Raw genomic sequence first — 27,481 nt, 5'->3', positions numbered from 1 at the left:
AGTTTTCCAATGATTTTAATCACAGGGCATGGTAGTACTAAAAGACACCCTAGAGGATCTCCTATATTCCAAGAAAACTCTTCTTTACCTCCATTGTATAGCTGCAGTCCTATTTCCCCCTAATAGTCAGGGCCAGTCACCCCAGACAATAATGCAATCTCCTTCTTGGCTTGTTGATCCAGGGCATGAGTAGCCCAAAGTGACCAGGTGGCAGTCTTAGATTCCAGTTCAATGGAATCATTGTTGTTTCTCCTGGTGGAAGCACTCCCCCTTTTGGAACTAAAACCTGTAGACCAGCAGAGCTCATGGACGCAGGGACAGGAAGCAAAAATTTTCCTAATGGATCACTAGGGGTAATAGTGAGTGGTGCCACTCTCATTTCCATCCCTTGTTTCCTGGACCCATGGATCCAGGCTATGGGAGAAACAGCACCATACAGCGGATGCTGATTCAGAGCATATACAGCTTCCTGGAGAACATTACCCCAGCCTTTCAAGGTATTGCCACCTAGTTGGCACCATAATTGAGTTTTCAAAAGGCCATTCCACCGTTCTATCAATCTAGCTGCTTCTGGATGATGGGGAACATGGTAAGACCAGAGAATTCCATGAGCATGTGCCCATTTCCGCACTTCATTTGCTGTGAAGTGTGTTCCTTGATCAGAAGCAATGCTATCTGGAATACCATAATGATGGATAAGGCACTCTGTAAGCCCACGGATGGTAGTTTTGGCAGAAGCATTGCGTGCAGGGAAAGCAAACCCATATCCAGAGTATGTGTCTATTCCAGTTAGAACAAATCACTGCCCTTCCATGAAGGCAGTGGTCCAATGTAATCAACCTGCCACCATATAGCTGGCTGGTCACCTCGGGGAATGGTGCCATATCGAGGGCTGAGTGTAGGTCTCTGTTGCTGGCAGATTGGGCACTCAGCAGTGGCAGTAGCCAAGTCAGCCTTGGTGAGTGGAAGTCCATGTTGCTAAGCCCATGCATAACCTCCATCCTTACCACCATGACCACTTTGTTCATGAGCCCATTGGGCAATAACAGGAGTTGCTGGGGAAAGAGGCTGACTGGTATCCACAGAATGGGTCATCTTACCCACTTGATTATTAAAACCTTCCTCTGCTGAAGTCACCCTCTGGTGTGCATTCACATGGGACACAAATATGTTCATGTTCTTAGCCCACTCAGAAAGGTCTATCCACATACTTCTTCCCCAGACTTCTTTGTCACCAATTTTCCAATTATGGTCTTTCCAAGTCCTTGACCACCCAGTCAAATGATTAGCAACAGCCCATGAGTCAGTATACAAACGCACCTCTGGCCAGTTTTCCTTCCAAGCAAAATGAACAACCAAGTGCACTGCTTGAAGTTCTGCCCACTGGGAGGATTTCCACTCACCACTGTCCTTCAAGGACACCCCAGAAAGGGGTTGTAGTGCTGCAACTGTCCACTTTCAGGTGGTACCTGCATATCATGCTGAACCATCTGTAAACCAGGCCCAAGTTGTCTCCTCCTCAGTCAATTCACTGTAAGGAACTCCCCAAGAGGCCAGACCACTGGTCTGGGAAAGAGAAGGTAATGGGGCAGGAATGGAGACCATGGGAATTTGGGCTACCTCTTCATGTAACTTACTTGTGGACCTGCTCTGGCCCTGTCTCGTACATACCGTTTCCATTTTACAACAGAGTGCTGTTGCACATGCCCAACTTTATGGCTCGGTGGGTCAGACCACACCCAGATCATGATAGGAAACGCAGGTCTCATGGTAACTTGGTGGCCCATGGTTAAGCATTCAGTCTCTACTAAGGCCCAGTAGCAGGCCAAAAGCTGTTTCTCAAAAGGAGAGTAGTTATCTGCAGTAGATGATAAGGCTTTGCTCCAAAATCCCAAGAGTCTGCATTGTGATTCTCCTTTAGGGGCCTACCAAAGGCTCCAGACAGCATCTCTATTTGTCACTGACACTTCCAGTACCATTGGACGTGCTGGATCATGTGGACCAAGTGGGAGAGCAGCTTGTACAGCAGTCTGGACCTGTCGCAGAGCCCCCTCTTGTTCAGGTCCCCACTCAAAATTAGCAGCTTTTCTGGTCACTAAATAAATGGGCTGGGGTAGCACACCCAAATGAGGAATATGTTATTGCCAAAATCCAAAGAGACCCACTAAGTGTTGTGCTTCTTTTTGGTCATAGGAGGGGCCAGATGCAGCAACTTATCCTTCACCTTAGAAGGGATATCTCGACATGCCCCACCACACCACTGGACATCTAGAAATTTCACTGAGGTGGAAGGCCCCTGTATTTTTGCTGGATTTATCTTCCATCCTCTGACATGCAAATGCCTTATCAGTAAGTCTAGAGTAGTTTTTACTTCTTGCTCACTAGGTCCAATTAACATGATATCATCAATATAATGGACCAATGTGATATCTTGTGGGAGGGAGAAACGATCAAGGTCCCTGAAGACAAGATTATGACATAGGGCTGGAGAATTGATATACCCCTGAGGTAGGACAGTGAAAGTATGCTGCTGACCTTGCCAGCTGAAAGCCATTTGCCAGATCAATAGCTGCATACCAGGTACCAGGGGATGCACTGATTTGCTCAAGCAATGATACCACATCTGAAACAGCAGCTGCAATAGGAGTTACCACCTGGTTGAGCTTATGATAATTCACTGTCATCCTCCAAGACCTATCTGTTTTCTGCACAGGCCAAATAGGAGAGTTGAATGGGGATGTGGTGGGAGCAGTAGTAACCTTAAGAGTGGCAGTAATCTCCACAATCCATCCAGGAATCCAGTATTGCATCTGATTTACTATTTTGCTAGGTAGGGGGCAGTTCTAGTGGCTTCCACTTGGCCTTTCCCACCATAACAGCCCTCACTGAACAAGTTAGAGAGCCAATGTTGGGATTCTGCCAGTTGCTCAGTATGTCTATACCAATTATACACTCTGGAACTGGGGAAATAACTACAGGATGGGTCTGGGGGCCCACTGGACCCACTGTGAGACAGACCTGAGCTAAAACTCCATTGATCACCTGACCTCCATAAAGTCCCCACGCTGACTGGTGGACCAGAGTGACGTTTTGGGTCCCCTGGAATTAATTGTCACTTCTGAACCAGTGTCTAATAATCCCTGAAATATCTGATCATTTCCTTTTCCTCAATGCAGAATTACCCTGATAAAAGGCCGTTGGTCTCCTTGGGGAAGGCTTGGAGGAAGATTAACAGTATAAATTTGTGGCAGTGTAACAGGTTTCTCCCCCAAAGGGACCTGGTCTCCTCTTCATTCAATGGGCTCTGGGTCTTTAAACTGTCTCAAGTCTGGAAATTGATTAAGGGGCCGTGACTCTGTGTTTTTGTAATTCAGGTTAGACTGCTGTTCACTTGACCTAGAACTCTTTTGTTTATACAGCTCAAACAAGAATTTAGTAGACTGCCCTTCTATTGTATTTCTAGATACCCCATGATTTACTAGCCAATGTCACAAATCTCTGCAAGTCATATAATTTTGATGCCTGCTTTGAGTTTGCTGTCTATTATAATACCCACGTCTACCCTGTCTTTGGCGATTAAGTGCTACCACCTGGCTTCCTCCAACTTGGGATCCCATCATCCCCACCCATTCAGTGACAGCAGTTCCTACAGTAATATCTGACCTACAGAGAAGTGCAACTACAGAACTCTTCAGGGCTGATGGTGCTAGTCTCACAAATTTATTTCTCATGGTTCTGGTAAAAGGTGCATCCTCTGGACATTTCAGGGGTGTAAGAGCAGGCTTTGCATGATAAATCCACTCTAACATTCCAATCTCTCTAAGCCTCTGGATCCCCTCATCTACATTATACCAGGGCAGTTCTGGCATTTCAAACTCAGGTAATGCCTGCCACCTTTTGATCCATGTTTCAACCAACCATCCAAACAAACTGTTAATACCTTTTCTAACCCCTCGAGCTATAACACTGAATGTAGAATCTCTGCTTAGTGGGCCCATATCAATAAATTCAGCCTGATCCAGCCTTATATTCCTCCCACCATTATCCCACACCCTTAAAATCCATTGGCACACCTATTCCCTGATTCTTGTCTATATAAATTGGAAAACTCACATAGTTCTTTTGGAGTATAACGTACCTCCTCATGTGTGATACTTTGTACCTCACCTTTAGGGGCCTGTTGGGACTTTAGTCTAGTTATAGGTCTGGAAGAAATGAGGGATGGTGGGGGTGGGTCATGAAATGAATTAGAAATCTCTTCCAAGCCATTTGCTTCAGGGACTTCATTTGCAGTTTCATCTGGTGAAACAGGATATAATCACTCTAGGGCTAATCCCTTCAGGAGGAAGTTGGGATGGCCAAATCCTCAAGGCAGGTTGGTGGTGGGGTGGCTATGTTCTCAGGCCAAACTATTACAGGGCTATCTAGAGAAGACTCAGCATGACCTAGGGTTTCAACCTCACCCTGACATCATTATCAATCCACATGTCACTATCCCATTTTTCAGGGTCCCATTCCTTTCCAATCAATGCCCTCACTTTAATGGCAGACATCATGCAACACTGAGATTTCAGTTTACATTGTAAATTTGCTACTCTAACAATAAGATTCTGAATCTGATTTTCAGAGATCTCAAGTCTACGGCTACAGGAAATAAGATTTTCCTTCAGGATACTCATAGAAACGTCTACATTTGTCAGGCAGCACTTAAGCTTCTCATTTGAAGCCATAAGCCCATTCCTTTCACTCCTTAATGTAGCCAGTGTATCTCACAACAACCAGTCAACATCTCTATACCTCTTATTCCACCAAACTGTGTAAAGGTGTCAAAAACATTATCCCCCAGAGCCTGGCTTCATACAAGCAAAGCATTAGGAGAACTGAATGATGATATTTTGACTATCTGTTTTGCCAACTCACTCCATTGATTGGGAGTGCCATTCTGATTATGGGAATCAGAGCCCTTAGTGCCTTTGAGTCCAGTCAGAGTAGAAAACCATTCATAAAAACCCATTTTTAAGATTCTGTTTCTTAAGAACCACTCTTGTACCAAGTAATATTAGTTAGGGTTCTCTAGAGGAACAGAATCAACAGGGAACACTCACAAAAATAAAATTTATAAAAGTGTCTCATGTGACCATGGGAATGCAGAGTCCAAAATCCACATGGCAGGCTGCGAAGCCAATGATTCCGATGGAGGGTCTGGATGAACTCCGCAGGAGAGGGTTGCCAGCCGAAGCAAGAAGAGAGCCTGTCTCTTCTGAATCCTCCTTAAAAGGCGTCCAGTGATTAGACTGAGCATCACTCATTACGAGAAGACACTCCCCTTGGCTGATTACAAGTGGAATCAGCTGTGGATGCAGCTGACGTGATCGTGATCTAATTCTTTGAAATGTCCTCATTGCAACAGACAGGCCAGCACTTGTCCAACCAGACAAACAGGTACCACCACTTGGCCAGGTTGACACATGCCTGTTCATGACACAGCCAAAAAATCTTTCTCTCCAAACTGTAGTAAATCTGATAGTTTTATAGTATCAAAAGATGGGTAGGTTTTCGGATGAGCACAATGGCTCCAGATGATATAATTGGGTAATCTAATTAATGAGAATGTGCAGATTGATTACATGCTTAGTCATAACATATGTAAGAAAATGGCAGTCTTAATATGACGATGGGTGTGATTTTTAGTATTATAATGAGGATAGGTGACGTATATTAAAGTCTAGGTTACTATGTATGTCAGGTGGGCCCATTTTGGTTAGATCCAGCTTCCATTATCAGATAACTTTGTAATGGGGATAGGTTAGTTCTTGACATTAATAAACATTAGCAGCTGTCTTTAGTGATCACAAGACTCCTAAGTTGAAAAACCAGTTAAAATGGATACAAGTGAGCCTCAGTCACAAGATTTTCACAATCATAAGGGCACAAGATAAAGGCCATACAATCATTATCAAAGATCATGGCAACTGGATTACAGTTCAAAGATTTCAGGTATTTCCCTCTGTCTACTCCAATATACCAGAAAGCAAAAAGGAATATCTATATAATTCTTCAACGACCATAATCTTCCCTTAAATCCTAATTCCTTGGTTATAACTCCTCCCTTTCATTTGATAATTATCTCTGAATCTTGAGGGATATCTGGGCAACAAATCTCCTACCTTCTTCATGCTGATGGGGAGTCAGCATTATGGGGTAGAGGGATGAAATTGGTTGTTATTGGAGAGACCAGCACTTCTGAGTTTCAGAGCTTATCTGGAATTAGAACAATCTCTGACACTTTAAGTCTTTGAAAAACAAACTTAATAAGTAAAACTTTTATAATGCCCAGGGTATCTTTAGGTTTTATGATTTCTAGAAACACTGTTAGTTGGGGCTTGCCATACTGTGGCAGTTCACAATATCTGACTGAGAATTGCATAAGAATAACTCCAAAATGAACTCTCAACTCAATTTGAAATCTCTTAGCCATTGAAACTCTATTAATTTCTTTTCTCCCTGTTGGTCAACCAATTTCATGATACTAGGGCCAAGTCATCTGTTGCCTCCTGGCCAGAGGGACATCTGTGCCTGGGAATAAAGTAATTCCCCTATTTCCCCTATCAGTGAGAAGTTGCAGGCATTTATGAGGTTAATATTGGGCAAGTTCTTGTACAAGCTCTGTTGAGCAAGCAGCTAACAGGTGTCCCAGTTGATTTACAATTATCTACCCTCGGGTCCGTCCGTCCGAGGGAGTAGAACTTCCTGGATCATTGCATGCAGAAGTTTCTGAAAACAATGCCCCCTGTAAGGGGGGTAGAGAAGAAGCAGGTGTGACCTGGGGGAGATGGCCCGCTAGAGACAGTACTTCAAGGTTCCCGCTGGGACCTTCCCACCGGCACGAACTCCCTCCTATAAGGGAAGTTCTGAGGATATAATAGGGAGGCAAGAAAACATAAGACTACTACTACTAAGATGGGGAACTACTAAGAAAGAAAACATAATAAAGAGAGCTCACTCCCAAGAAGCAGGGAGCCCTGAGTGATGGAACCATACTTGTCTCCTGAGTGCTGATTTCTTAAATCAACCTCGACGCCCCTCTCCTGACTCGGCTTCAAGAGCCGGACGCGGCAGTCATCCTGGGAGTCATGTCACATGTTGCCAGGGAGACTTAAATCCCTGGAAGTCATGTCCCACATAGCAGAGGAGGTCAAAGTTTGGCTTAAAGAGAGAGACCACAACAGAGTGACAGAAGAGGGGCTCTTGGGATGATTCTTAGACATTAATTATAAATAAGCTCAGATTTGCCATTACAGAAATAAGTTTCATAAGGGTAAGTCTCAAGATAGAGGGCAGAGCTTATTAAAGTGGAAGCCCTTATTGCTTAAGAGGACATCAGGTATTCCCTAGGTGGGGAAGTTTAGTAGTTACACTTTTTCTCCAGTCCCTCAAGGGACTTTGCAAATACTTTTTTGTTTGTTTGGGTTTTTTTTTTTTTTTTTTTTTTTTTGCTCAGAATACTTTTAAATGCATCAGAGTATAGCATTAATTTGTACAGAACATCAAAAATTTATCTAGGTTCCATGTCAAATGAAGCTGAATTATGCTTTTTAAGCAAAATGACTAAACAGGTTAAATTAGATAGTATGTGTGCCAGGTTGAAGCTATTATGTACCCAAGAAAAGCTATGTTTTAATTTTGATTCAATTTTGTGGGGGCAACCATTTCTTTTAATCCTGATTCAATACTGTAGGATGGAAACTTGATTAGATTATCTCCAGGGAGATGTGACACACCCAATTGTTGGTGTGGTCTTTGATTAGATGGAGATGTGACTCCACCCATTCCAGGTGGGGGGTTGATTAGTTTACTGGATTCCTTTAAAAGGGGAAACATCTTGGAGAAAGCTCAGAGCAGAGCTGACACAGATTCTGACACTTAGAGAACAGGGGCATGGATGTTTGGAGATGCTTGGAGCCCAGCAGATGTTGCGGTGTGGCTTCCCATGAGACATTAAGCAAGCCAGAACATGGAGAGAGCCAAGGGAAGCCAAGAGATGAAAGCCTGCCCCAGAGACGCAAAGTGAGGACCCCCCACAGGAACAGAGGTTGAAAGCCCAGGTATAAGGGACCAGCAGATGCCAGCCACGTGCCTTCCCAGCTGACAAAGGTGTTCAGAAAAGCCATCAGCCTTTCTTGAGTGAAGGTAAGCTTTTATTGGTGCCTTAATTTGGACACTTCACTTCCTTAGAACTGTAAACTTGTAATATTAAATTCCCTTTTTTTTTTTTTTTTTTTTTTTTTTAAAGGAAAGACAGAGAGAAGGAAGGAAGGATAGAAGGAAGGAAGGAAGGAAGAAAGGGAAACATCTTTAAACATTTTCTTGTTTTATTGTATTCTGTTTCTCCGTTTTTGTTACATGGGCTGGGGCCGGGAATCGAACCAAGGTCCTCCGGCATAGCAGGCAAGCACTTTGCCCGCTGAGCCACCGCGGCCCGCCCTAAATTCCCTTTTTAAAAGTTGTTCCATTTAACGTATATTGCATTATGACAACTGAACAAACGTATACAGTATGCTACAGAAAATTTAAATTTTGGACAAAATAAATTTGATCTCATACAAAAGTTAAAATTTAAAAACACAGATGATATTATCTTTTACCTTGTATTTTGATATACCTTAGTCTTAACCAGATCAGCTTCATTCTGATTTCTAGTCAGCGTCTGATCTCTTTTTCAGTTTAACAGTTGCTGTGTGGAGTAAAGCTGACTTTCAAAGCTGGAGAGCTAATGCTGAGTCTCAGGTGTCAAACAGTTTCTTAAAGTTCCAGGGAACTACCAGATTATACAAAGAGCAAAGCACGTCAGAATTTAGGAATAACAGTTAACTCAAGAGTAAATGTGACCACTGTAAGAGCTTACAATCTAAGCCCCAATTTTCTTCAAAGCATTTTTAAATGAAACTGCTTTCAGAAATAAAAACATTTAACAGTTGTCTTACATTGACAAACAGAAGTTTTGTCCTGATTTACCTTTATACATTTACCAGAGTTATGCTGATTAACAGATAAAATATAATTTATATATTTGTCTTGCTTCTCTTTTAAAGTCCCTTTTTGTTGCTGAGGAACAGTATAGCTGACCACATGTACTTTTGGAAAAGCATTAGAGCAAAGTAATGTGAATGACAAGTAAATTTTGTTGCTCCATGATCTGTAGCTTTTTTTTTTTTTAATTTTTTTATTAATCAAAAAAAAGAAAAGAAATTAACACAACATTTAGAAATCATTCCATTCTACAAATGCACTCAGTAATTCTTAGTATCATCACATAGATGTATGATCATCATTTCTTAGTACATTTGCATCGATTTAGGAAAAGAACTAGCAAAACAGCAGAAAAAAATATAGAATGTTAATACAGAGAAGAGAATTAAAATAATAATACTAATAATATATATATATATATATAAAGGAAAAAGAAAAAAAACAAAAACAAAAGATACAAACACACAAACAAACAAAAAACCATATTTCAGGTGCAGCTTCATTCAGTGTTCCAACATAGTTACATTACACTTAGGTATTATTATGCTGTCCATTTTTGAGTTTTTGTATCTAGTCCTGTTGCACAGTCTGTATCCCTTCAGCTCCAATTACCCATTATCTTACCCTGTTTCTAACTCCTGCTGGTCTCTGTTACCAATGATATATTCCAAGCTGATTCTCGAATGTCGGTTCACATCAGTGGGACCTTACAGTATTTGTCCTTTAGTTTTGGGCTAGACTCACTCAGCATAATGTTCTCTAGGTCCATCCATGTTATTACATGCTTCATAAGTTTAGTCTGTCTTAAAGCTGCATAATATTCCATCGTAGGTATACGCCACAGTTTGTTTAGCCACTCATCTGTTGATGAACATTTTGGCTGTTTCCATCTCTTTGCAATTGTAGATAATGCTGCTATAAACACTGGTGTGCAAATGTCCGTCTGTGTCTTTGCCCTTAAGTCCCTTGAGTAGATACCTAGCAGTGGTATTGCTGGGTCGTAATCCATTCTGCCATTCTATGTCTTTTGATTGGGAAATTCAGTCCATTAACTTTTAGTATTATTACTGTTTGGATAATATTTTCCTCTACCATTTTGGCTTTTGTATTATATATATCATATCTGATTTTCCTTCTTTCTACACTTTACTCCATACCTCTCTCTTCTGTTTTTTCGTATCTGACTCTAGTGCTCCCTTTAGTATTTCTTGCAGAGCTGGTCTCTTGGTCACAAATTCTCTCAGTGACTTTTTGTCTATAAATGTTTTAATTTCTCCTTCATTTTTGAAGGACAATTTTGCTGGATATAGGAGTCTTGGTTGGCAGTTTTTCTCTTTTAGTAATTTAAATATATCATCCCACTGTCTTCTAGCTTCCATGGTTTCTGCTGAGAAATCTACACATAGTCTTATTGGGTTTCCCTTGTATGTGACAGATTGTTTTTCTCTTGCTGCTTTCAAGATCCTCTCTTTCTCTTTGACCTCTGACATTCTAACTAGTAAGTGTCTTGGAGAACGCCTATTTGGGTCTATTCTCTTTGGGGTGCGCTGCACTTCTTGGATCTGTAAATTTAGGTCTTTCATAAGAGTTGGGAAATTTTCAGTGATAATTTCTTCCATTAGTTTTTCTCCTCCTTTTCCCTTCTCTTCTCCTTCTGGGACACCCACAACACATATATTTGTGCGCTTCATATTGTCATTCAGTTCCCTGATCCCCTGCTCAAGTTTTTCCATTCTTTTCCCTATAGTTTCTGTTTCTTTTTGGAATTCAGATGTTCCATCCTCCAGTTCACTAATTGTAGCTTCTGTCTCTTTAGATCTACCATTGTAGGTATCCATTGTTTTTTCCATTTTTTCTTCTTTGTCCTTCACTCCCATAAGTTCTGTGATTTGTTTTTTCAGATTTTCTATTTCTTCTTTTTGTTCAGCCCATGTCTTCTTCATGTCCTCCCTCAATTTATTGATTTGGTTTTTGAAGAATTTTTCCATTTCTGTTCGTATATTCAGCATTAGTTGTCTCAGCTCCTGTATCTCATTTGAACTATTGGTTTGTTCCTTTGACTGGGCCATATCTTCAATTTTCCGAGCGTCATCCATTATTTTCTGCGGGTGTCTGGGCATTTGATCAGATTTCCCTGGGTGTGGGACCCAGCTGGTTGAAAGCTTTTTCTGTGAAATCTCTGGGCTCTGTTTTTCTTTTCCTGCCCAGTAGGTGGCGCTCGTGGCGCTCGTCTGTCTGCACGGCAGTCGGCCCGGGAAACCGCGCGTGGAGGTGGGGGTCGCTGGCCGCCGCGGTTTGGGAGGGTGCCGGTCCTAATTGCCCAGCTGGCCCGAAACGCCAAGCGTGACGGGAGGGCCCCGCTATCCAACGTTCCCAGTCAGACTGGGGAGCCACGTGCGTGGAGGGGACCCCAGTCGCCAGCCGCCCCGGCCGGGAAAACGCGCGCCCCTCGGGTATCTCACCGCAGCAGATTCTCCCTGCCCGTTCAGCTGTTCCAGAATGGGGTACGCTGTCTTTTTGGTCTCTGTCGTGACTCCGGGAGCTGTTTCGTATTGTTTCTGTTTCTTTAGTTGCTTTTCTGGAGGAGGAACTAAGACCCGCGCGTCTTACTAAGCCGCCATCTTCTCCGGAAGTGTGTGTCGATCTGTAGCTTTTTCTAATAACCAAAATCATGGTTAACAGTATTATACCATTGCAAAACTTACAGATCAGGATCAGGATATAACACGGACAGTGAGAATAGTGTAGTCTTTAGGTATTTTTATACAATCTCAAAATACATGGATAACGTTTTATCCATACAAATTTAGCTAACAAAAGGACAGAAAATCTCTTTTACTTATTGTAATACATCCCAAACACCTACCATGTAATATGTTAAACTACTTTAGCACGTCACTTTTACAAGGTGAAAGAACAAATCTCTTTTAACAGTTGTCTTTTAAAAGTAAGAAGACTTCTCTTCTGAAATACAGGATGATAAGGTCATCAAAAACATTAACAAGGATATTATTCTGATACAAAATCTTTGTCTTCTAGAAAGAATATTGGGATGGTTAAGAAAACTCTGTATAACTTTTCATTAAGAGCAGACTAATGCTTCCTGTAACTGCAACAAAAGCAATATACCAAAGTTAAATGGCATTAAGAAGGGGAGATAAGGGAAAAGTATGGGATTCTTGGTGTTGTTGCTGATGTTTTTCCTTTTTATTTTATTTTTTATTCTTCATTTTTTTTTCTCTGCATCTTTATTTGTGGAAAGAATGGAATTATCCTCATATAGATTGCGGTGGTGAAAGCACAATTACGTGATTATACTGGGAACCACTGATTGTAAGCTTAGTATGAATTATATGGTGTATGAATAAAAGCATTTAAAAAGTAAGCAGAAAGGGGCAGGCCATGGTGGTTCAGCAGGATAGAGTTCTCATCTGCCATGCCAGACACCTGGGTTCGATTCCCAGTGCCTGCCCATGCAAAAATAATAATAATAATAATAAGCAGAAAGATAGAAGTGCTGGAGAAAATGTGGAGAGAGAGATGTACCTATTCACTATTGGTAGGGAAGTAGAATAATGCAGCCCATACGGTAGGCACTGTGGTGATTCTACAGGAGGCTAAGTATAGGTTTGCCATACAATCCAGCAACACCATTATTAGGTACATACTTGGAAGAACTGAAAGCAAGGGCACGAATGGACATTTGCACACTGGTGTTTATGCCAGCTGTACTCACCAACTCATAATGGATGGAGATGGCCTAAAGCACATCGACTGATGAATGGAAGGGTAAAATAGTCATGATTTTGGTTATTCTTAGAAAAAGCTACAGATCATGGAACAACAAAATTTACTTGTCATATACATATGTGCCAGTTTGAATCTGTCATGTACCCCAGAATAGCCATGTTCTTTAATCCTCATTCACTATTGCTGGGTGGGATCTTTTTTATTGTTTCCATGGAGATGTGACCCACCAAATTATGGGTGGTAACTTTTGATTAGATGGCTTCCTTGGAGATGTATCTCCACCCATTCAAGGTGGGGTTGCTTACTGGAGCCCTTAAAGAGGGAACCATTTTGTGTAATGAAATTATCAACTGGCCTGATAAGAATCAGACTGCAGAGAAGGAAGAATTTGAACACCAGCAGAAGCTGGAAAAAGTCTGCAACCCCATCATTACCAAGCTGTGCCTGAGGCATGCCAGGGGGAATGCCTGGGACTTCCCTGGTGGTAGAGCACCTCCTCTGATGGTCCCTCTTCTGGACCCACCATTGAGGAGCGTGATTAAATCAGTCGGCACACACACACCTTGGCATTGCTCCACAGTAAAAAACTGAAGGATCTAATTTTGCAGCACATTCTGTGGCAGTTCCTGGCCACAAAATTCCTGGTATTCTTAATACAAGATTATGGAATATGTGCACAGGGAAAGGACATAATATTGCACTTTATTAGTACTGTATTGTAGGTGGAAAATGCAATGTCTTAAATAAAACTATTTAAAGCCAGCACTAAAAAAAAACAGTGCATGTGTGGTGGGAGGGGGCATGGTTTGAACCATTTTGGAAAAAGCTCAGAGCCAATATACCCCACACAGCCAGAGACAACTGGAGATCCAGAAGGAAAACAACCTCAGGGATGCCTTATAAAATGAAGAGAGAAAGCTAGCAGATGTTACCAGGTGCTCTCCCAGCTGAGAGAGAAACCCCAAACTCCACCTACCTTTCTTGAATCAAGGTATCTTTCCCTGGAGGCCTTAGTTTGGACATTTTCACAGACTCAGAACTATAAACCTTTTCAAAAGCTATCCCATTTCTGGTATATTGCATTCCATCAGCCTTTACAAACTAAAACAACATACAATGGAATATTGAGCAGCTGCAAGAAAGAATAAGAGAAGCATGCAACTAGGTGAATGGACCTTGACTACAGTATGTTGAGTGAAATAAGCCAGAAATGAAAAGACAAACATTATAATGCCTCAATAATATGAACTAACTATAATGTGAAAACTCTGAGAACTGAATTTGAGAGAAAAGGCCCTCAGGGGAAAACATTCTATATACTCCCAGAATGTAAGCTTCTACAGCAGTCACATCTATTCCTGAATTGTAATGGTTATTTCTAAATTCTGAGATGCTGAGCTCATTGTCTATAACTTGATTATTCCCTGGAACTTTGACACCAGAGATTCAGAGCTAGAGTTCTACAGCTGTGAAAGCCAGCATTACTCCATACAGCAACTGATTTTTTTAAAAAGCCAAATAGGAGCTAAGAATTCAATTAGATACATGAATGAAGCTGATCTGGTTATGACCAAGGTAAATCAGACAAAAGGATAAAGGATGATATTGATTGTGTTTTAAAACTTTAACTTCTTATGAGACTGCTGGTTTGAAATGATGTATGTACCCTAGAAAAGCCATATTTTAATCCTAATCTCATTTTGTAAAGGCAGCCGTTTTTTCTAATCCCTATTCAGTATTATATGTTTGAAATTGTAATCAGATCATCCTCCTGGAGATGTGATTTAATCAAGAGTGGTTGTTAAACTGGATTAGGTAGAGGTGTGTCTCCACCCATTTGGGTGGGTCTTGATTAGTTTACTGTAATCCTATTTTGAAGAAAGAGATTCAGAGACAGCAGAGCAGAATGATATAGCCACAAGAAGCAGAGTCCACCAGCCAGTGACCTTTGGAGATGAAGAAGGAAAATGCCTCCCGGTGAGCTTCATGAAACAGGAAGCCAGGAGAGAAAGCTAGCAGATGATACCGTGTTTGCCATGTGCCCTTCCAGTGGAGAGAGAAGCCCTGACTGTGTTCACCATGTGCCTTCTCACTTGAGAGAGAAACCCTGAACTTCATCGGCCTTCTTGAACCAAGGTATCTTTCCTAGATGCCTTAGATTGGACATTTCTATAGACTTGCTTTAATTAGGATATTATCTCGGCCTTAGAACTATAAACTAGCAATTTATTAATTTCCCCTTTTAAAAAGCCATTCTCTTTCTGGTATATTGCATTCCAGCAGCTAGCAAACTAGAACAGAAACCAAAGGAAGAGATGTTTATTTGGTGCAAGCAAACTATCTAATCTAACTTGTATGGCCAGTTCATTTGAACATCATAATTTCATGAAATCTTTAGTAGGGAGTGAGATCTTGTGGGTTTGTACAGATAGTATGAAGCCCCAGTACTCACCCAGAGTAATTTGGGCAGAAAATAAAAAAGTTTTTACAAAGCCACCTTGTGCAACTGAGGAAAAATGTAGAAATATCACACTTCTCTACCTGGAGAATTTCAGATGTTCGTATAGGCATTGGAGACAACCAATCTTTTTTTTCACATGGGCAGGCACTGGGAATTGAACCCAGGTCTCCAGCATGGCAGGCAAGAATTCTGCCACTGAGCCATCATTGCACCACCTGGAGGCTACCGATTTAATAGGCTGAGCCCTTCATCTTGGGGTTTGCCCTTATGAAATTTATTTCTACAAAGGAGAAGCTAAGCCCACTTATGAATATGCCTAAGAGTCATCCCCCAAAGGACCTCTTTTGTTGCTAAGATGTGGCCTCTCTCTCTAAGCCAACTCAGCAGGTGAACTCACTACCCTTTCTACTACATGGACCATGATTCCCAGGGATGTAAATATCCATGGCAACACAGGTCCTGACTCCCAGGGAGGCAACACAAGCCAGGACCTGGCATCGTAGGATTGAGATAGTCTTCTTGACTAGACAAGGAAAGAGAAATGAAACAAAATAAAGTTTCAGTGGCTGACAGATTTCAGATAGAGTCAAGAGGTCATTCTGGAGGTCTTGGACATTATATAGATCCTGTTTTAGTTTTTAGTGTATTAGAATAGCTAGAAGGAAATATCTGAAACTGTTGAAATGTAATCTAGTAGACTTGATGCGTAAAGATGATTTCATAAAATGGCTTTTACAGTATGACCATGCAATTGGGAAACCTTGTGGCTGACACTCCCTTTATCTAGTATATGAACAGATAAGTAAAAATAAGGACAAAAAATAACTTAATAATGGGGTGTGGGATAAGGGATGTGGGATGCTGTAGGTATTCTTTTTTATATTCTTATTTTTATTTTTTTGAAGTAATGAAAATGTTCAAATATTGTCTCTGGTGATGAATGCCTTCATATATGATGATACTATGAACCACCAATTGTATACTTTGGATGATTACAGGGTATTTGACTATATCTCAATAAAATTGCATTAAATTAAAAATTTAAAAAACATTTTACCTGTGGGATAAAAAAAGCAGAATAACAGTCCACATTATTTTAACAGAGAGCAAAGTAAACTTTAGTTTTATATGAACACATGATTTGGCACTAAAGCTCTTAAAAAATATGATAAGCAGGGTAATCAATTTTTGGTCAGCATTAACTATGAAAGATAGAATTCACTTTTATAAACCTTCTATAATGTTCTATATTCTTTCAGGGCCTGTAATCAGCAATTACCACAACAAACAAAATTCACTTTCTCAAACTTTCCACAACCTTCCATATTCATTCAAGGCTTATAGTCAATGATGATTACAACAAAATCTACTCCCTCAAACCCTTTACAACTTTCCATATTCATCCAGGGCTTGTAGTCAGATACAAACAAAATTCACTTTCATAAAATTTTTACAATAAGAAACAAAATTCACATTCTCAAACCTTCTTACAACAATAAACAAAATTCACTTTAATCAGAAAATATGATCTTAGAATGGAAAATAATAAAAATACTATCCATCCCATCTGTAGTCTTTATTTATCCAGTCTGCATACAATCAGAAATAAATTAAATTTATTTGAACATACATACTTACATTCAATGACAGTATTTGTGAAGGGAAGAAGAGACAGAGATACTGCAAAATAATGGAAGAAGGAAGAAATTTATGCTTAGGTTTGGAACACAGCCAGGGATTTATGCACTCTATACTCAAAACACACAAATGATTACAATAAGCCTGAAATCTCTCAGTCCAATCCAGCACTACCTTCAAAGGCCAGAACAGCCCAAGCTTGAAATATAATCAGCTTTTCAAAAATTAAGGGATTTTTATCCAGAAAAAAACCTCAAATTTTTTCAACATTATTCCCAAGTACTAAAAAATACCAGGAAAATGCTCACAAAATTAAGTTTTGGCTTTTAAAAAACCAATACAGAGCTCTATTTACTCAAATGTTATTTTCTTATTTAAAGTCCTTACAATTGTCATCTCTTCTATAAGCTCTTCGTAGGTCATTCTTTACCTGCTTTTAAAAATTATTCCAGCAATTTTATTCTTTTATTACTACTGTCTTATACTATGCCCTGGTACACATATATTCTAACTAGAACATAAACTCTTTGAAGCTAAGAATTACGCCTTCCCCATTCTGACAGTACTCACTAACAAAAATGTACCGATTAATATTAACAAAGCAACTACAAATTCAAATTCTTCCACATACCAAGGTAATAAATGGCAAAGTAACTAAAAGGTTAGATTGTTTGAAATCCAGGAAATCAAGGTTACAAAAAAAATCTCATTTATATTTCTTACTAAACTTAGTTGATTTCTTAAATAGGATATATTTGAAGCATCGGCATATTCTCATTTCATTATATTACATAAATATCATTATTATTAGGTACATTGCTCAGTTTAGGTACATTTCTCTCTAGTTAGACTGTTTTATGAGGAATTTTGAGAATGTACTTATTAATACTAGCTTATTTTTTCAGTAAGCTTCTATAAATTTAGGGAAAACATATCTAAGCAGAATAAAATTGCATTTGTTCAATTCAAAACCTCGTCATAAAATTCTTTCAATTGGAGGTTTAAAAAAAACCTCTTTGTTTTCATAATATCTTAAAATTACAAACAACCTTAAAGGTACACTGACTGTCTAGCTCTGGAAAATATATACAATTGTTTAATTTTTCCCAAGTCTAAATCCAGGAAAATTTTTCCATAGCTCTCAAGAGCTCCCTTACTGAAATTTGGCAATTATACTTATTCAGTTACTTCTATCCCAATACAAATGCAGTAAGACACCAACTAACAAATTTAAAGACACTTAACACTTACTCTACAGTTAAATAACACACATATTAATAACTAGACCAATCACACCAATTAACAATTAGACAATTAAACAAGGTGTGCTGGTTTGAAAGGATTATGGACCCTAGAACAGCCATGTTTTAATCAAAATCCTATTTTGTAAAGGCAGAATAATCCCTATTCAATACTGTATTTTTGAAACCGTAATCAGGTCATCTCCCTGGAGATGTGATTTAGTCAAGAGTGGTTGTTAAATTGGATTAGGTGACAACATGTCTCCACCCATTTGGTTGGGTCCTGATAAGTTTCTGGAGTCCTATAAAAGAGGAAACATTTTGGAGAATAGAAGATTCGGAGAGAGCAGAGAATGCTGCAGCACCACGAAGCAGAGAGTCCATGAGCCAGTGATCTTTGAGGATGAAGAAGGAAAACGCCTCTTGGGGAGCTTCATAAAACTGGAAGCCAGGAGAGAAAGCAAGCAGATGATGCTGTGTTCACAATGTGCCCCTCCAGCAGACAGAAGCCCTGATTGTGCTTGCCATGTGCCCTCTCACTTGGGAGAGAAACCCTGAACTTCATCAGCCTTCTTGAACCAAGGTATCTTTCCCTGGATGGATGCTTTTGATTGGACATTTCTATAGACTTGTTTTAATCGGGACATTTTCTTGGCCTTAGAACTGTAAACTAGCAATTCATTAAATTCCCCTTTTTAAAAGCCATTCTGTTTCTGGTATACTGCATTCCAGCAGCTAGCAAACTAGAACACAAGGCTATTTATGTTTTTTTTAATTTTTAATTAATTAAAAAAAATTACAAGAAAGAAACATAAACATTCCCAACACATGCTCATTCCGCTCTACATATACACTCAAAAATTCACAATATCATCACATAGTTGCATATTCATCATCATGATCATTTCTTGGAACATTTGCATCTATTCAGAAAGACAAATAAAAAGACAACAGAAAAATAAAACGAAAACAGAAAAAAAAATTTACATACCATATCCCTTACCCCTCCTATTCATTGATCACTAGCATTTCAAACTAAATTTATTTTAACATTTGTTCTCCCTATTTTTATTTTTATTCCATATGTTCTACTCATCTGTCAACAAGGTAGATAAAAGGAGCATCAGACACAAGGTTTTCACAATCACACCGTCACATTGTGAAAGCTATATCATTATACAATCATCATCAAGAAACATTACTGGAACTGGCTACTGGAACACAGCTCTACATTTTCAGGCAGTTCCCTCCAGCCTCTCCATTACATCTTGGATAACAAGGGGATATCTACTTAATGCTTAAGAATAACCTCCAGGATAACCTCACGACTCTGTTTGGAATCTCTCAGCCATTGACACTTTGTCTCATTTCACTCTTCCCCCTTTTGGTCTAGAAGGTTTTCTCAATCGTTGATGCTGGGTCTCAGCACATTCTAGAGTTTTTCTCAATCCCTTGATGCTGAATCCCAGCTCATTCTGGGATTTCTGCCCCACGTTGCCAGGAAGATCCACACCCCTAAGAGTCATGTCCCACATAGACAGGGGGACAGTGGTAAGTTTGCTTGCTGTGTTGGCTGGAGAGAGAGGTCATATCTGAGCAACAAAAGAGGTTCTCTTGGGTGTGACTCTTAGGCCTAATTTTAAGTAGGCTTGACCTATCCCCTGTGGGGTTAAGTTTCATATGAACAAACCCCAAGACTGGGGGCTCAGCCTATAACTTTGGTTGTCCACACTGCTTGTGAGAATATCAAGAATTCAACTTGCGGAAGTTGAGTTTTCCTGTTCTCCCATTCCCCGAAGGGGACTTTGCAAATACTTTCCACTCACTGATCAAAACTCCGGGATCATTGGGGCATCACCTGGACAAACCAACAAAATCTCATGTCCTACCTAAAGTTCCATGTACTTAAGGTGTTCAATCAACTATCCACATAAGTTATATTAGGAGATGCACTAGTCAAAATATAAATTTGTACCAAATAAACATTTTTTGCTTTAGTCTCACACATAAGTTGAAATTTTTAAATATTAATTACCATCTATTTTCAGCACACTGCAGTAATGACATTCTTTTGTTCTTCCTCATGCAAAAACACTTTTTTAATTTGTACATTTAGTCACTATCATTATACACTCTAGCCATTCCTAGATTATACCATCTCAATCTTTATCATCTATCTTTCCTTGTGATTTCATTTATGTCCCCAGCCCTCCTCCCTCTATCATTCTCACAAGCAGCTTCATTCAGTGTTTTAACATAATTGTATTACAGTTAGGTAATATTGTGTTGTCTATTTCTGAGTTTTTTTTTTTTTTTGGCTTTTAAAAGGGGAATTTAATAAGTTGTTAGTTTACAGTTCTAAGGCTGAGAAAATGTCCCAATTAAAACAAGTCTATAGAAATGTTCGATCTAAAGCATCCAGGAAAAGATAACTTGGTTCAAGTAGGCTGATGAAGTTCAGGGTTTCTCTCTCAAGTGAGAAGGCACATGGTAAACATGGTCAGGGTTCCTCTCTTGGCTGGAAAGGCACATGGTGACATGGAGTTATCTGTTAACTTTCTCTCCTGGCTTCCTGTTTCATGAAGCCCCCCGGGAGGCATCTTCCTTCTTCATCTTCAAAGGTCATGGGCTCATGGACTCTCTGCTTCATGGTGCTTCAGTATTCTCTGCTCTCTCTGAATCTCTCTCATTCTCCAAAATGTTTCCTCTTTTATAGAACTTCAGAAACTAATCAAGCCCCATCCAAATGGGTGGAGACACACCTCCAGCTAATCCAGTTTAACAACCACTCTTGATTAAATCACATCTCCAGGGAGATTATCTAATTACAGTTTCAAACATATAATACTGAATAGGGATTAGAAGAAACAGATGCCTTTACAAAATGGGATTAGGATTAAAACATGACTTTTCTAGGGTCCATACATCATTTCAAACCAGCAAACTGTGTGACACCTAAAGCTGGAGCTCTGCAGCTCTGAAAGTCAGCATTACACCACACAGCAACTGTCTAAGAATCTGAAAAAAAGCTCAGACTTCAATTAGAGAATGAAATGAAGTTGATCTGGTTAGGACTAAAGTAAATCAGTCACAATGATAATGGATATTGAGTTTTTAAAACTTCAACTTCTGTGTGAGGTCAAAGGAAGAGAGGTTTATTTGGTACAAAATTTTTATTTACTGTAGACCACTATCTAATTTTTTTTTAATTAAAAAAAAAAAAGAAAAAAAAGAAGTTAACCCAACATTTAGAAATCATACCATTCTACATATGCAATCAGTAATTCTTAACATCATCACATAGATGCATGATCATCGTTTCTTAGTACATTTGCATCGGTTTAGAAGAACTAGCAACACAACAGAAAAAGATATAGAATGTTAATATAGAGAAAAAAAATAAAAGTAATAACAATAGTAAAAAAAAAAAGACAAACAAATAACCAGACAGACAAAACAAAAAAACAAAAAACCAAAAACAAACAAACAAAAACAAAAACAAAAACAAAAACCTATAGCTCAGATGCAGCTTGATTCAGTGTTTTAACATGATTACTTTACAATTAGGTATTATTGTGCTGTCCATTTTTGAGTTTTTGTATCTAGCCCTGTTGCACAGTCTGTATCCCTTCAGCTCCAATTACCCATTATCTTACCTTGTTTCTAACTCCTGCTGGACTCTGTTACCAATGACATATTCCAAATTTATTCTCGAATGTCGGTTCACATCAGTGGGACCATACAGTATTTGTCTTTTAGTTTTTGGCTAGACTCACTCAGCATAATGTTCTCTAGGTCCATCCATGTTATTACATGCTTCATAAGTTTATCCTGTCTTAAAGCTGCATAATATTCCATCGTATGTATATACCACAGTTTGTTTAGCCACTCGTCTGTTGATGGACATTTTGGCTGTTTCCATCTCTTTGCAATTGTAAATAACACTGCTATAAACATTGGTGTGCAAATGTCTGTTTGTGTCTTTGCCCTTAAGTCCTTTGAGTAGATTCCCAGCAATGGTATTGCTGGGTCATATGGCAATTCTATATTCAGCTTTTTGAGGAACCGCCAAACGGCCTTCCACAGTGGTTGCACCTATTTCTGAGTTTTTATATTCAGTCCTGTTGCACAATTTGTATCCCTTCAGCTCCAATTACCCAATGTTTTGCCCTATATCTATCTCCTGATGGTCTCTGTTACCAATGAAGTATTCCAAATTTATTCACTAATGTCAGTTCATATCAGTGAGACAATACAGTATTTGTCCTTTTGTTTCTGGCTAATCACACTCAGCATAATGTCCTTAAGGTCCATTCATGGTGTTGCATACTTCATAATTTTATTCTGTCTTACAGCTGCACAATATTCCATCATATGTATATGCCACAGTTTGTTTAGCCACCCGTCTGTTGATGGACATTTTGGCTGCTTCCGTCCCTTGGTAATTGCTAATAATGCTGCTATAAACATTGGTGTGCAAATGTCCGCTTGTGTCCTCACCCTCATGTCCTTTGAGTAGAGACAGCATATAGATGGGTCCTGTTTTTTAATCCATTCCGCCAGTCTATGTCTTTTGATTGGGGAGTTTAATCCATTAACATTCAGTGTTATTACTGCACGGGTAATACTTTCTTCTACTATTTTGCCTTTTGGTTTTATATTTCATATCTAATTTTCCTTCTTTTTACCTTTACTCATAGTCTTCCTTTCTACACTCTTCTCCACACCTCTCTCTTCTATCTTCGTATCTGTCTCTAGTGCTCCCTTTAGTATTTCTTGGAGAGCTGGTCTCTTGGTCACAAATTCTCTCAGTGATTTTTTTGTCTGAAAATGTTTTAATTTCTCCCTCATTTTTGAAGGACAATTTTGCTGGATATAGAATTCTTGGTTGGCAGTTTTTCTTTTTTAATAATTTATATATATCATCCCACTGTCTTCTTGCTTCCATGTTTCTACTGAAAGATCTACAAAGAGTCTTATTGGGCTTCCCTTGTACGTAATGGGTTGCTTTTCTCTTGCTGCTTTCAAGATTCTCTCTTTCTCTTTGACCTCTGACATTCTGATTAGTAAATGTCTTGGAGTACGTCTATTTGGATCTATTCTCTTTGGGGTGCGCTGCACTTCTTGGATCTGTAATTTTACGTCTTTCTTTTTTTTTTAATTTTTAATTTTTTTATTAACGGAAAGAAAAAAAAAAGAAATTAACACAACATTTAGAAATCATACCGTTCTACATATGCACTCAGTAATTCTTAACATCATCACATAGATGCATGATCATCGTTTCTTAGTACATTTGCATCGGTTTAGAGGAACTAGCAACACAACAGAAAAAGATATAAAATGTTAATATAAAGAAAAGAAATAAAAGTAGTAATAATAGTAAAAAACAACAACAACAAACAAACAAACAAGCAAACAAAAACAAAAAAAACCCTATAGCTCAGATGCAGCTTCATTCAGTGTTTTAACATGATTACTTTACAATTAGGTATTATTGTGCTGTCCATTTTTGAGTTTTTGTATCTAGTCCTGTTGCACAGTCTGTATCCCTTCACCTTCAGTTACCCATTGTCTTACCCTGTTTCTAACTCCTGCTGAACTCTGTTACCAATGACATATTTCAAGTTTATTCTCGAATGTCCGTTCACATCAGTGGGACCATACAGTATTTGTCCTTTAGTTTTTGGCTGGATTCACTCAGCATAATATTCTCTAGGTCCATCCATGTTATTACATGCTTCATAAGTTTATCTTGTCTTAAAGCTGCATAATATTCCATCGTATGTATATACCACAGTTTGTTTAGCCATTCTTCTGTTGATGGACATTTTGGCTGTTTCCATCTCTTTGCAATTGTAAATAACGCTGCTATAAACATTGGTGTGCAAATGTCCGTTTGTGTCTTTGCCCTTAAGTCCTTTGAGTAGATACCTAGCAATGGTAGTGCTGGGTCGTATGGCAATTCTATATTCAGCTTTTTGAGGAACCACCAAACTGCCTTCCACAGTGGTTGCACCATTTGACATTCCCACCAACAGTGGATAAGTGTGCCTCTTTCTCCGCATCCTCTCCAGCACTTGTCATTTTCTGTTTTGTTGATAATGGCCATTCTGGTGGGTGTGAGATGATATCTCATTGTGGTTTTGATTTGCATTTCTCTAATGGCCAGGGACATTGAGCATCTCTTCATGTGCCTCTTGGCCATCCATATTTCTTCTTCTGGTAGGTGTCTGTTCAAGTCTTTTTCCCATTTTGTAATTGGGTTGGCTGTCTTTTTGTTGTTGAGTTGAACAATCTCTTTATAAATTCTGGATACTAGACCTTTATCTGATATGTCATTTCCAAATATTGTCTCCCATTGTGTAGGCTGTCTTTCTACTTTCTTGATGAAGTTCTTTGATGCACAAAAGTGTTTAATTTTGAGGAGCTCCCATTTATTTATTTCTTTCTTCAGTGCTCTTACTTTAGGTTTAAGGTCCATAAAACTGCCTCCAGTTGTAAGATTCGTAAGATATCTCCCTACATTTTCCTCTAACTGTTTTATGGTCTTAGACCTAATGTTTAGATCTTTGATCCATTTTGAGTTAATTTTTGTATAAGGTGTGCGATACGGGTCTTCTTTCATTCTTTTACTTATGGATATCCAGTTCTCTAGGCACCATTTATTGAAGAGACTGTACTGTCCCAGGTGAGTTGGCTTGACTGCCTTATCAAAGATCAAATGTCCATAGATGAGAGGGTCTATATCTGAGCACTCTATTCGATTCCATTGGTCGATATATCTATCTTTATGCCAATACCATGCTGTTTTGACCACTGTGGCTTCATAATATGCCTTAAAGTCCGGCATCGCTAGACCTCCAGCTTCGTTTTTTTTCCTCAAGATGTTTTTAGCAATTCGGGGCAACCTGCCCTTCCAGATAAATTTGCTTATTGGTTTTTCTAATTCTGAAAAATAAGTTGTTGGGATTTTGATTGGTATTGCATTGAATCTGTAGATGAGTTTAGGTAGGATTGACATCTTAATTATATTTAGTCTTCCAATCCATGAACACGGTATGCCCTTCCATCTATTTAGGTCTTCTGTGATTTCTTTTAGCAGTTTTTTGTAGTTTTCTTTATATAGGTTTTTTGTCTCTTTGGTTAAATTTATTCCTAGGTATTTTATTCTTTTAGTTGCGATTGTAAATGGGATTCGTTTCTTTATTTCCTCAGCTTGTTCATTACTAGTGTATAGAAAAGCTACAGATTTTTGAATGTTGATCTTGTAGCCTGCTACTTTGCTGTACTCATTTATTAGCTCTAGTAATTTTGTTGTGGATTTTTCTGGGTTTTCTACGTATAGTATCATATCGTCTGCAAACAGTGATAGTTTTACTTCTTCCTTTCCAATTTTGATGCCTTGTATTTCTTTTCCTTGTCTAATTGCTCTGGCTAGAACTTCCAACACAATGTTGAATAATAGTGGTGATAGTGGACATCCTTGTCTTGTTCCTGATCTTAGGGGGAAAGTTTTCAATTTTTCCCCATTGAGGATGATATTAGCTGTGGGTTTTTCATATATTCCCTCTATCATTTTAAGGAAGTTCCCTTGTATTCCTATCTTTTGAAGTGTTTTCAGCAGGAAAGGATGTTGAATCTTGTCAAATGCCTTCTCTGCCTCAATTGAGATGATCATGTGATTTTTCTGCTTTGATTTGTTGATATGGTGTATTACATTAATTGATTTTCTTATGTTGAACCATCCTTGCATACCTGGGATGAATCCTACTTGGTCATGATGTATAATTCTTTTAATGTGTTGTTGGATACGATTTGCTAGAATTTTATTGAGGATTTTTGCATCTGTATTCATTAGAGAGATCGGTCTGTAGTTTTCTTTTTTTGTGATATCTTTGCCTGGTTTTGGTATGAGGGTGATGTTGGCTTCATAGAATGAATTAGGTAGTTTTCCCTCCACTTCGATTATTTTGAAGAGTTTGAGGAGAGTTGGTACTAATTCTTTCTGGAATGTTTGATAGAATTCACATGTGAAGCCGTCTGGTCCTGGACTTTTCTTTTTAGGGAGCTTTTGAATAACTAATTCAATCTCTTTACTTGTGATTGGTTTGTTGAGGTCGTATTTTTCTTCTTGAGTCAAAGTTGGTTGTTCATGTCTTTCCAGGAACCTGTCCATTTCATCTAAATTGTTGTATTTATTAGCGTAAAGTTGTTCATAGTATCCTGTTATTACCTCCTTTATTTCTGTGAGGTCAGTAGTTATGTCTCCTCTTCCATTTCTAATCTTATTTATTTGCATCCTCTCTCTTCTTCTTTTTGTCAATCTTGCTAAGGGCCCATCAATCTTGTTGATTTTCTCATAGAACCAACTTCTGGTCTTATTGATTTTCTCTATTGCTTTCATGTTTTCAATTTCATTTATTTCTGCTCTAATCTTTGTTATTTCTTTCCTTTTGCTTGCTTTAGGATTAGTTTGCTGTTCTTTCTCCAGTTCTTCCAAGTGGACAGTTAATTCCTGCATTTTTGCCTTTTCTTCTTTTCTGATAAAGGCATTTAGGGCAATAAATTTCCCTCTTAGCACTGCCTTTGCTGTGTCCCATAAGTTTTGATATGTTGTGTCTTCATTTTCATTTGCCTCTAGGTATTTACTAATTTCTCTTGCAATTTCTTCTTTGACCCACTTGTTGTTTAAGAGTGTGTTGTTGAGCCTCCATGTATTGTGAATTTTCTGGCACTCCGCCTATCATTGATTTCCAACTTCATTCCTTTATGATCCGAGAAACTGTTGTGTATGATTTCAATCTTTTTACATTTGTTAAGACTTGCTTTGTGACCCAGCATATGGTCTATCTTTGAGAATGATCCATGAGCACTTGAAAAAAAGGTGTATCCTGCTGTTGTGGGATGTAATGTCCTATAAATGTCTGTTAAGTCAAGCTCATTTATAGTAATATTCAGATTCTCTATTTCTTTATTGATCCTCTGTCTAGATGTTCTGTCCATTGATGAGAGTGGTGAATTGAAGTCTCCAACTATTATGGTATATGTGTCTATTTCCCTTTTCAGTGTTTGCAGTGTATTCCTCACGTATTTTGGGGCATTCTGGTTCGGTGCGTAAATATTTATGATTGTTATGTCTTCTTGCTTAATTGTTCCTTTTAATAGTATATAGTGTCCTTCTTTGTCTCTTAACTGTTTTACATTTGAAGTCTAATTTGTTGGATATTAGTATAGCCACTCCTGCTCTTTTCTGGTTGTTATTTGCATGAAATATCTTTTCCCAACCTTTCACTTTCAACCTATATTTATCTTTGGGTCTAAGATGTGTTTCCTGTAGACAGCATATAGAAGGATCCTG

The 27,481-nt window shown here is 38.8% G+C and overlaps 1 long non-coding RNA gene across 1 annotated transcript in view; it reads right to left on the bottom strand.

The window, feature by feature from the left end:
* Nucleotides 1-27,481, bottom strand: part of LOC143663951 (uncharacterized) — a 105,862-nt gene that overhangs the window by 58,733 nt on the left and 19,648 nt on the right. Inside the window, exon 3 of the long non-coding RNA XR_013166244.1 lies at nucleotides 16,880-16,921. This is a non-coding gene — a long non-coding RNA (uncharacterized LOC143663951). The remainder of the gene's footprint in view (nucleotides 1-16,879; nucleotides 16,922-27,481) is intronic.

This window comes from Tamandua tetradactyla, chromosome 2, assembly GCF_023851605.1.
Source record: "Tamandua tetradactyla isolate mTamTet1 chromosome 2, mTamTet1.pri, whole genome shotgun sequence".
Classification (NCBI taxonomy): domain Eukaryota; kingdom Metazoa; phylum Chordata; class Mammalia; order Pilosa; family Myrmecophagidae; genus Tamandua; species Tamandua tetradactyla.
Note: the sequence above shows the minus strand (reverse complement) of the source record. Positions and strands in the feature narration are given on the sequence as shown.